We start from the raw sequence: 9,956 nt of genomic DNA, 5'->3' as shown, positions 1-9,956 counted from the left end.
AAGGGGCCTACATTGGTTTATACTGAATTTTGCTGCACAGAATGGTGCACAAGTAGGCATTCATGTTGACTAGTTTTGGGAAACATTTTCCATTTCCTTGTCTCTTCTCAATAAATAAGTGGGATAATGTATAGCCAGTAGTTTATTAGCGGTGAAATAAATCCTGATAGTGTGATAAAGGAGCTGCAGCACATTTGTCTACCGGGAAGCTATGTCTACAAGAATGCAGCAAGTACTACAAACTTCAATCTTTGGAGAGCTTAATTTAATATGACCATTCACAGCTGTCACAAACTAGCTCATGATTTAGACATAAACAGAGGTTTACCTTTAAATGTTTAAATACTTATTATCAAACTAAAATCCAAAAGTGAGTAAATTAAATTGAAGGAAACACAATACTGACAAAGGTAAACAACAAGAACCAAAGAACGGCTGGCAGGGGAGAGAGAGACTGGTCCGACAACAGCTTACAAAGGTTGCAAGGTGAATCTCATTCACCCTAATGACCCAACTGAACACTACAGACTCCTTCACGAAAGATGCCAGAGAAAAAACATGCCTGTAGACTGGGTCGTCAGACAGCAGACATTAAAATAAGGCATTTGTTTAATTCGATGACTTGATGGCCACCAATTTCAACTAAATGTAGGAGAAATAAAGCAATACTTGTGTATTTGCACTCGTTGTTGGGGAACCACCCACCAATGGGTAAAGTAGTTGGGGGGGAAATGAATCAAAAAACATTTCTGTTCAGTAAAAACAATTCAAGCAAATCAATCTCATATCAGAAGTAGTTAACCTTGCTGTCACATTGCACTCTGCTTTAAAGAAATGTACACAGACAAACCATTACATACAGACATTACAAACAAATTAATAAATTAATGTTTTTTATTTTATGTTTCAGGTAAGCATACTGCATAAACCATTTTAGCTGCTCTGAACTTCTTAATTCTACAATTATGCAAGTTAACTTTGGATAATTGCAACTGTACATCTAAGAGAACGCTAGTTTGGCCAAAAGACTCATAGCTCTCTCCTTATTTTATTGACTTCTAACTACATCCCCCAAGTTGTTTACTACTCTATCTCTGTAGCTAGCTAAACTCCTTACAGTTTTGCAGTGGCTTCTGTCACTCCCTCTCCCTCCCTCGCTTTCTCTTGCTTGGTGTGCGATATGTTCAGTCATTGCTCGACATCCTATAGTGATAATGGTACTTGTAATAAATGTAATTTATTCGTAGCGTTGTGGCATATAGGAGGCCCTCTGTAATGCCAGAGCTGCCTATTACTCATTACTAGGGTCGCCGACTCGAGTCCTGTATAGACCAAGTAAGTGGACTGGTAGCTGGTGAGTTGCCAGTTTGCCTCCAGGGCACTGCCGAGGTGCCCCTGAGCAAGGCACCGAACCCCAAACTGCTCCAATGGCTGCCCTGCAATAATTGGAAGTCGCTTTGGATAAAAGCGTCTGCTTAATGACCGTAATGTAATGTAATGTACTAATAGGGGAGAACAAAGACAGCCCACGGTTTATTTTCAGCACTTTGGCCACGCTGACAAAGAGCCATAACTCTATTGACCCAAGTATCCCCATAGATATCGGTAGTAATGACTTCTTGAGCTTCTTTGACAATAACTTTATAAAAATCAAAAACAAAAACCCTGCCGATTGCCTGGCACATGGGAGGAATTCGACAGGGGCGCTGGGGGATAGGAGTGGTACTGGTACTACTTCATATTGGCAACCATTTTGAAATAAGTACCAAGAAACAGCAGGGAGTGAATATGTGTGTGGGGTGGGGAGGATAACAGACACATATGCGATCATGAGTAGCACACAGCCATCTTTCTCCTGCAGCTTCTTGACTTTTCTGTCTGCCTCCCTACCTTCATTTTCCTCTGCTCTTTCTTTGTTTTCATTTTCCATCCCCCCCTCCATGTCAGTCAGTTTATCTTTTCCACTTGGTGTGTATCCCTCTGCATTCCTCTTTAGTCTCTGCATGCCTTTATCCCTGAAGATAAAGCTGTTACTGATGTGGACTTTGTTTCTCCTCCTCCTCTGCCTTCATCTTCCGTGCATGCTATGTTACAGAGAGTGCGCGCGCGAGAGACAGAGAGACAGAGAGAGAGAGAGAGAGAGAGAGAGAGAGAGAAAGGGGGGGAGAGTGAGAGCATACACATTAGACACTCAAATCTGACATTGCATTGTGTGTGTGTGTGTGTGTGTGTGTGTGTGTGTGTGTGTGTGTGTGTGTACGTTCGTGGCAGAAGTACATTTGTACATGTAAATCCCCTTCATGGTAATAGAACAAAAAACAAAATGGTCCTTTTTACGTATCATCCTCTCGTACACACTCACACACTAACACAATACACTTGTCCTCTTCCTCGCTGTCTCTCTCTCCCCTCAGGCTTAGTTTTTTCTTTCTCCCTCTCTCTGAATTGATTTAACGCTTGGCTTCTCTTCTTGTTTATTTGACTCCATATTCATGTAAATCACTGGTGTCCACTCCCTTCTTTCTTTCTCTATTTCTTTCTTTATGTCCCTCCACCGCTTTTGTTGTTCTGCCACCAGATGTCAGCCTGATGACAAATAGCTGAGACAACAATTAAAATGTACACCAGGGCTTGGGGAGAGGCCATCACTCAGGCCCCTGCCAGCCACATAAATCAGATAGACAACCTCCAACGCTGATCTCAATTAACCCCTGCTATTGGCTGTACGAGGTGGGGGTGAGGAGTGCGTGTGGAGCTGAGGACAGTGTTCATTGTTACCTCCTGTGTTCATTTGTAATCAACCATGTCTGATTTGTATTAAGAAAAAATGTTACTGGACAAACCACAGACATACAAATTACCTGCTGATCTACTGCCTTCGACCAAGGCACCTAACCTGCACCTAAACAGTGTGGAGCAGCCAGAGTGGGTATTCAAACTAGTTGTCCCAGTGCAGAAACCTCAGGGACATATTCACTAAACCCATTACATTTTCACTGTTGCTTATTCTCAATTTATTCCAACAAAATGAAAATGCATGACAAAGACTTGAAGTCATTTAAGTTTGCTGATGATTTGGCTCTGGGTCGACTATTGTACAAAAACAGTGAGTCTCTTAAGTCTCTCAGCGGTCCCCAACCATGGATCCGCAGACCGGCACCGGTCCATGGGTAATTTGGTACCTGGCTGTAGAGAAAGACTGATATCAAAAATACAGTTTCACTTTCTCTCTGTCACTTACATTCTCCAGGCCATGGTCAGGGTCAAAGACTACCTGGATGTTAACTTGAATGAACAATGAATTTATCCAGTGGTGTTTTGAAGATATAATGTAATCTGCATTGAATAAATCGCTAATTTTCAGTGTTGTTTTTGAAAAGAAAAGAGGCTGTACTTGTTTAAATGCATGTTTGTGATATTTAATTTAGAATTATTGTATGTATGAATAAAAATGCTTCAAAAAATCTTGCATTTCTCTCAACCTTTATTTCCCTCACTTTTTTCCTTTTGTTTTCATTTTACTGCAAACCACAATAGACCGGATGGAAAAACTAATTTATTTTTACATCAGATTTAGCATGTTGCACAAAATATCCTGAACATGGGCTGTGTCTTGGCTGTGTCAGTCTCAGATTCCAATCTTTGTCCAGTTCACAAAAAAAGACTAGCAAAGCATCCCAAGACTTGAGCACAGTCAACCCCCTCCCCACCCCAACTGAGTTCTTGCTTGCAGTGTTTTTCAATGGTAGCATCCCGGATGCACTTTCACACACCAATGCATGGGGGGAGTTTGCACCCCTAGTTGTAAGCCAGTTGTTGGGAGACATGAACCCCTCGTTTGTGTTGTTTTGAGTTCGCTCCCAACCCTTTGGTGTATACTAAATAGAGAATAAACTTGACATTCTGTCGAGATTAATGTCTCCACACGTTTACACGTTGGCAATACAGAAATCATACTTAAAAAAAGGAAGAAATGGAAAAAGGTGCATTCAGTGAGCATTTAAGGAATGAATGCAATAGCTTTTACAGGTAATTTATGTAAGTTCACACTGGCCCGGCCTGGTCAAATTTCAAAATGAATGTGGCCCCTGAGCCAAAAAGTTTGCCCACCCCTGGTTAGGTGAACACAAAGCTGATATCCTGGCAGGAACTGAAGAAAGGCACACACAAAGCTTTTTCTTCCGTTTTTAGTTTTTATAGAAGTCACGCTTGAAAAGCTCAGCTGTTGTGGAAAATGGGAGCAATGTCAAAATAGCTCTGTTTGCCAGAATGGGAAACTCCTTGACAGCAGTCAACCAAAAACTGTCCAAAGATTGATCAGCCAAGCTTAGCGTTAAACCGCGGTCTTGTCTCAGTCCAGTTAGTTCCTCCTGCTCTGCAAAGTCATGTCAGTTCTGAAAACTGCTGAGCTATATGGATCCTTAAACCAGTCAAGGCTTTTGGTGGAGGTTGAGGGGAAATAGAATGACAATTTATCCCTAAGAGTTTTCAAATGTTTACCTATTATCTCACACAGTACAGCAGTGTTGACATCTCCCTGTAATTTCTGTGTGAGTGGGAACATGTCAAGGTTGGCACTTTCCAGATGTTGTTGCCAGAGGCACAACTTTGAACGGAATCCATTTATTTTATCTGTGCTTGTGAGCAGGTTTTCATTTCGGCCTTGCATTCGTGTGTTCAGTTCATTCAGATACTGTATATCTGGCAACGAGCGCCTCTCGCGGTGAAAGTAAATCCAACCGAAAAATATCTTTCGCTGTATTTTCTCAAGCTCACTGTTTTTGTTTTCTTTTGACCACCACTCATATAACTCTCTTCATCTGGGTTCGAATTTTGTCCAGGGCCCAATTCGGAGGCCTCATTTTTCCTTTTCAAATATTTATCCACCGCTGTACGTCTTGTCACCGACACCTCTCGCACATCATTCAATTGTTTTAAATTAACAAGGTCTTTATTGTGCTACTGCCACCCACTGGGCAGATCAGTTCACATGGAAGAGTACTTAATCATTTCACCAGTCATTACATTGCAGGCACAGACTCACAACCATGGCAAATTTGCAATAACTAAATACTATTTTTTTGGACTGATTATGTGAAGTTGGATCATTTCCCACGGCACACCTGACGATCTCTCACAGCAGACTAGTGTGCCGTGGCACAGTGGTTGAAAATCACTGCTTTACTGGATCCCTCTCATTGGTTTTGGATCCTTAACGGTTCCATTGTTGGATCCTTAATAAAACCTCATGCCCTCAACTGGCAATACCCTCAGATGGCACAACACACAGTTAATTAGTTCAAACCCTCGTCAAATTTTGAAATTGTTCTTGGAAGTGAGTGGTGCACTACTTTGTCACCTAAAACAGATCATCAAGGGTGTAATAAAGAAATGTATTGACCTGGTTGAAAATATGCTAAAACTCCCATATTAAATAGATTATTATATGAGCTGTCCAAATACGGTCGCTTAAACATTCAAAAAGCGGCGATGCACATACATCAATTTCACGACACATGCAACATTATCTGAAACGCTGCAAATCAAAAAACAGAGCATAAGCGAGCTACAACACAACAGAACTTGAACACTGAACTTTATCAGCGGGATACAGCACACATGCGGGAAAAGAAAAAATGTAAAGTTAGTATGTTTCAGCTTTATTATTTTGATGATTTAATTCACATGATATTGGATATATTTGTATTTGTAGTGTCGGTGTTGCTACCCATCCAATATAGCGGTTGTATGTAATGAAATGTAACTGTTGTAGTTAACATAAAGGGGAGCAGTAAAAAAACGGGAAAGAATTTATGTTTTCTAATGTAAATGAAGTAAAAGTGTGTGTGAATAAGAGGTGGTGATTTTTTTAAGTTGATATAGATATAGATATGTTGTAGCCTACGTGAATTCTCACATCTCACGTTTGCTTGCATGTATTGCCCATATTTTGAACCAATCAAATTTTGGAGTTTGTGCCTCCTGTGGAAACAAATGTATATTCAGCCTTTGGCACCTTTTCAACATTATGGTATGTTTTACTTTAAAGTCAAATGTTCATTGAATGTGCAATGTATAGAATTAATGGTCTCATATAATGATGACTGCATATTGAATTGTCAGCCACAGACTCCGAATGCCATGCTATAAGTCCTAGCATTATTAACCAGCTTGCTGTGGAACTACCGCAAGCTCTAGAGTTATTAAAACCTAATAAGGTCTCATCGGATACTCTAATGGACAACATGAATTACCTACTAGCCAGCACTTTATGGTCTATTGCTCCTCTGTAACAAAGGTCTTGCAAACGGGACAAATTGGCTTCTTGGTTCTCGAGTGACATCCGGTCACTTAAGCAGACATGCAGACGGCTAGAAAGGAAGTGGCGTCTGACCCAACTATTTTTCAACGTTTTTTTCAGCTCCCCTGTCGGATAGCCTATTAGATTACAAATCAGCACAAGCATCCCCAAATTCCTATTCAACACAGTGGCACAGCTTACAAACAATCCTGCAGCCACAATCAGCACTGAGTTGGTACCAAATTACTTCATGGAGTTTTTTACCAACAAGGTTGATGATATACAAACATTAATTGATAACTCTACTCCCACTACAATATCACTTTCTGATATTGCCCCTACAAGGGACCCCCTGTCCTGTACACGAAGCCTTTTTGAGACTCACTGGCAAGTTTTAAGAAGTGAGTTGCCTCCTCCAAGCCCACTATCTCCCTACTTGACCCTGTCCCTGCAAAAATTTTAAAGGATCTATGCCCGGTGCTTGGGGCCTGTTTTCTTCAAGTTCTAAATATGTCGCTCTCTACGGGGTTTGTGCCTGCTGCTTTTAAAACAGCTGTCACTCAACCCCTTCTGAAAATGTCCACCCAAAACCCAGACACCCTAACTAACTACAGACACATCTGAAATCACCCTTTTCTATCTAAAATTCTGGTAGCAAATCAGCTTACTGACTACCTCAGATCCTACCTGACGAATAGATTTCATTTTGTTTCATTAGATAATACTAATTCACCTTGTTACCCTGTGAAATTTGGCGTTCCAGAGGGTTCTGTGCTAGGCACATTACTATTTTCTACATGCTCCCTCTCTGAAACATAGTCAATATGGCATAGATTTTTATTCCTATGTGGACGACACCCAATGGTATGTTTCCATAAATCCCAACGGTCACTCTGGGAACTCCAATTTGGAGTCCTGTCTTCTAGCCGTTTAGGCTGGAGGACAAAAAATTTTCTGCTTCTTAATGTTAATAAAACTGAAATTTTTATTTACTTTGAGACATTGTATGTTATATTGGGCATATTATACAAATAAACTGACTTGACTTGACTTCATTTAGAAAACAGAAATCCCTTTTTAACTACATTTCCACATAATGGCTATATTGGATGTTTAACAAGGACACCACAAATACAAATATATACGATTGCATATGAATTTAACCATCAAAATAATAAAGCTAAAACATAATTGCTTTGTGTTTTCTTTTCCTGCATGTGTGCGATAAAGTTCACCGTTAAAGTTCTGTTGTGTTGTCTGAGAGTTCCGTTATGTTGTCGTAAGTTTCCGTTGTGTGGTGGCTCGCTTTCGTTGTCTTTCTTCGATTTGCTGCGTTTCAGTGAATGTTGCATGTGTGTCGTCAAGTTGTTGTGTGTGCAGCGTTTGTTTTCTAATGTTGCATATGATGAGCTCTCTCGGCCACTGTAGTACAAATCATATTTTTTCCTTAATTTTCTCTTTCTTCCTTTTCATCCTTTTAATTATTCACCTGCTTGTCTACAATGTTTCTCAGTGAAAAATATTTGAATTTAGGATGACATTTCATAGCTGCAGTTACGAACCTAAGAAAGGACTGAGACTCAACAGTGGAGATCGCATCAGGGTCTTTATTGACACCCCTCCATTTAAGCTCTTGACATCTCCCTCTGTCTGCCAGTGGTAAAGGATTTTGAGACTTCTCAGTAGACCACTACTCAGCACTGTGTGTCAAGCATTCCCCCCTTATTTCCCTGCTGAGTGATGTGCAGCCATACTTTTGACTATTAACATCTGCTGAGGCAGGCATCACTGCAAGCTTCTGCACACGTCTGAACTCATACTGCTTACTCGCCCTCTCATCAGAGTGCTGTAATGTCCACAACCCCACAGGCACAGTGAAGCGAAGGGAAGAATAATGTTAGACTTGGTAAAAACAAATGGTATTAGGGTTCAGTTTAGAATTGGACAATGAATTTTGAACCAGACGGTTCTTCCAACCTTAATTCTGATGCTGACTCTGTGCCTAAGGAAGACAATTTCAGTTATTCCTGTTCATTCTTATCAATACTGTCCTCAGATTGGTCCTTATGTCTCTTGTGTAAAGTTAAAGGAATCCTTCCTTTGCTTCCCTCTATTTCATATTCTACCTTTGATCGTAATCCTTATTTTACTTTGATTCTTACTTTGCTGTCTGTTCCATTAACTTTCCTTCTACACCTCCTCTCTTTTTCCTCACTTCTCTCCTCCTCACTCTTGCTCTTTCCATATTCTCTGTCAGTCCTTCCTTCCATTTGTCCCCAGCAAGGTCCATGCCTTGTCATGCCATGATAGCAGTCCCTGAAGATGGAGAGGCCCCTGCAATAAGTACATTTTATGCACGAGTTAGGAACAAAAAAGGGTAAGTGTGTCAGCAAAAGGTTTCAAAAGACAAAATACATTTTCTCTGCTATATTTGTGCTCCAGGGTCTTCTCTGTTCTAGTGCACAGTTTCTATCACCACACACACACACACACACACACACACACACACAAACACACACACACACACGCACACACACACACACACACACACACACTTCCCTAACGGAACCTGTCAGATAATAAACAGTTATTGTCTGCGACTGATTATCTGCCTCCCAAATACAAACATCAGTAGCACAGATAGCACTCAGGAACGTGGCCCTGTTTATTCTTTGACATCTTATCCATACATCTCTCTGTCTTCAGTTTGTCCCTGTGTCTCCATCTCACAGACTGTGAGCAGTATTGTGAGTGTTTTCCCCTGCTGGGGAGTAATTTGATTTGTTCTGCTGTTTAAGAGCTCATGTTGTTTCTGCTTTTTATTATGATGCCTTTATTCCCATGGGGCGAACAGGGCGGCATGGCTCAGGATGGTAGAGCAGTTGTCTAGGGATTGGAAGGTTGCAGATTGCCCTCACTGTATAAATGGGTGAATGTGAGGTCATTGTAAAGTGCTTTGAATAAAAGTGTTATATACTGTACAGTACAGTCCATTATTCATGTTAGTGTTAGTGGCAGCTTGTGGCCCCGCCCTGATCCATCAGGGAGGCTTACATAGGAACAGAGAAGAAGCAATGAAGAGGAGAGAGCTGCATCCAAATAGCAACGTGTGTGTGTGTGTGTGTGTGTGTGTGTGTGTGTGTGTGTGTGTGTGTGTGTGTGTGTGTGTGTGTGTGTGTGTGTGTGTGTGTGTGTGAAGAACAATATTACAAACACACAAAAAGATGACATGTGATGTTGGTTGATGAAGAACACGCCTGTAATTTGTCAATGAAAAAGCAAGTGAATCGCTCCATTCTTCACTGTGATAAACTCCCTATATCATTAACACCTGCCATTTCAGTGTCAGAACAATCAATGAACAGGTACAAGACGGACATTCACCTGGAAACATCAGAAAAAAGGATCTGATTGCTGTGTGTGTGTGTGTGTGTGTGTGTGTGTGTGTGTGTGTGTGTGTGTGTGTGTGTGTGTGTGTGCGCGTGTGTGTGTATGTGTTCAAGGATGTGCAGAGAAGACAGATCAACATATTCAATCTTTTTTTTCTCTTTTCACAGGGACCTCATCAGTGTTCCTCCACGAGTAAGGAGTTCAGCTTTGTGTTTGCGACCTTTAACCTCAGCTTGGCACTAAACACATAAGTCTTGAGTCTCAG

This window comes from Genypterus blacodes, unplaced genomic scaffold (genome assembly GCF_046128005.1).
Source record: "Genypterus blacodes isolate CSIRO-AG114 ecotype Tasmania unplaced genomic scaffold, CSIRO-AGI_Gbla_v1 ptg000044l_1, whole genome shotgun sequence".
Lineage (NCBI taxonomy): Eukaryota > Metazoa > Chordata > Actinopteri > Ophidiiformes > Ophidiidae > Genypterus > Genypterus blacodes.
This window is presented reverse-complemented; position numbering follows the sequence as displayed.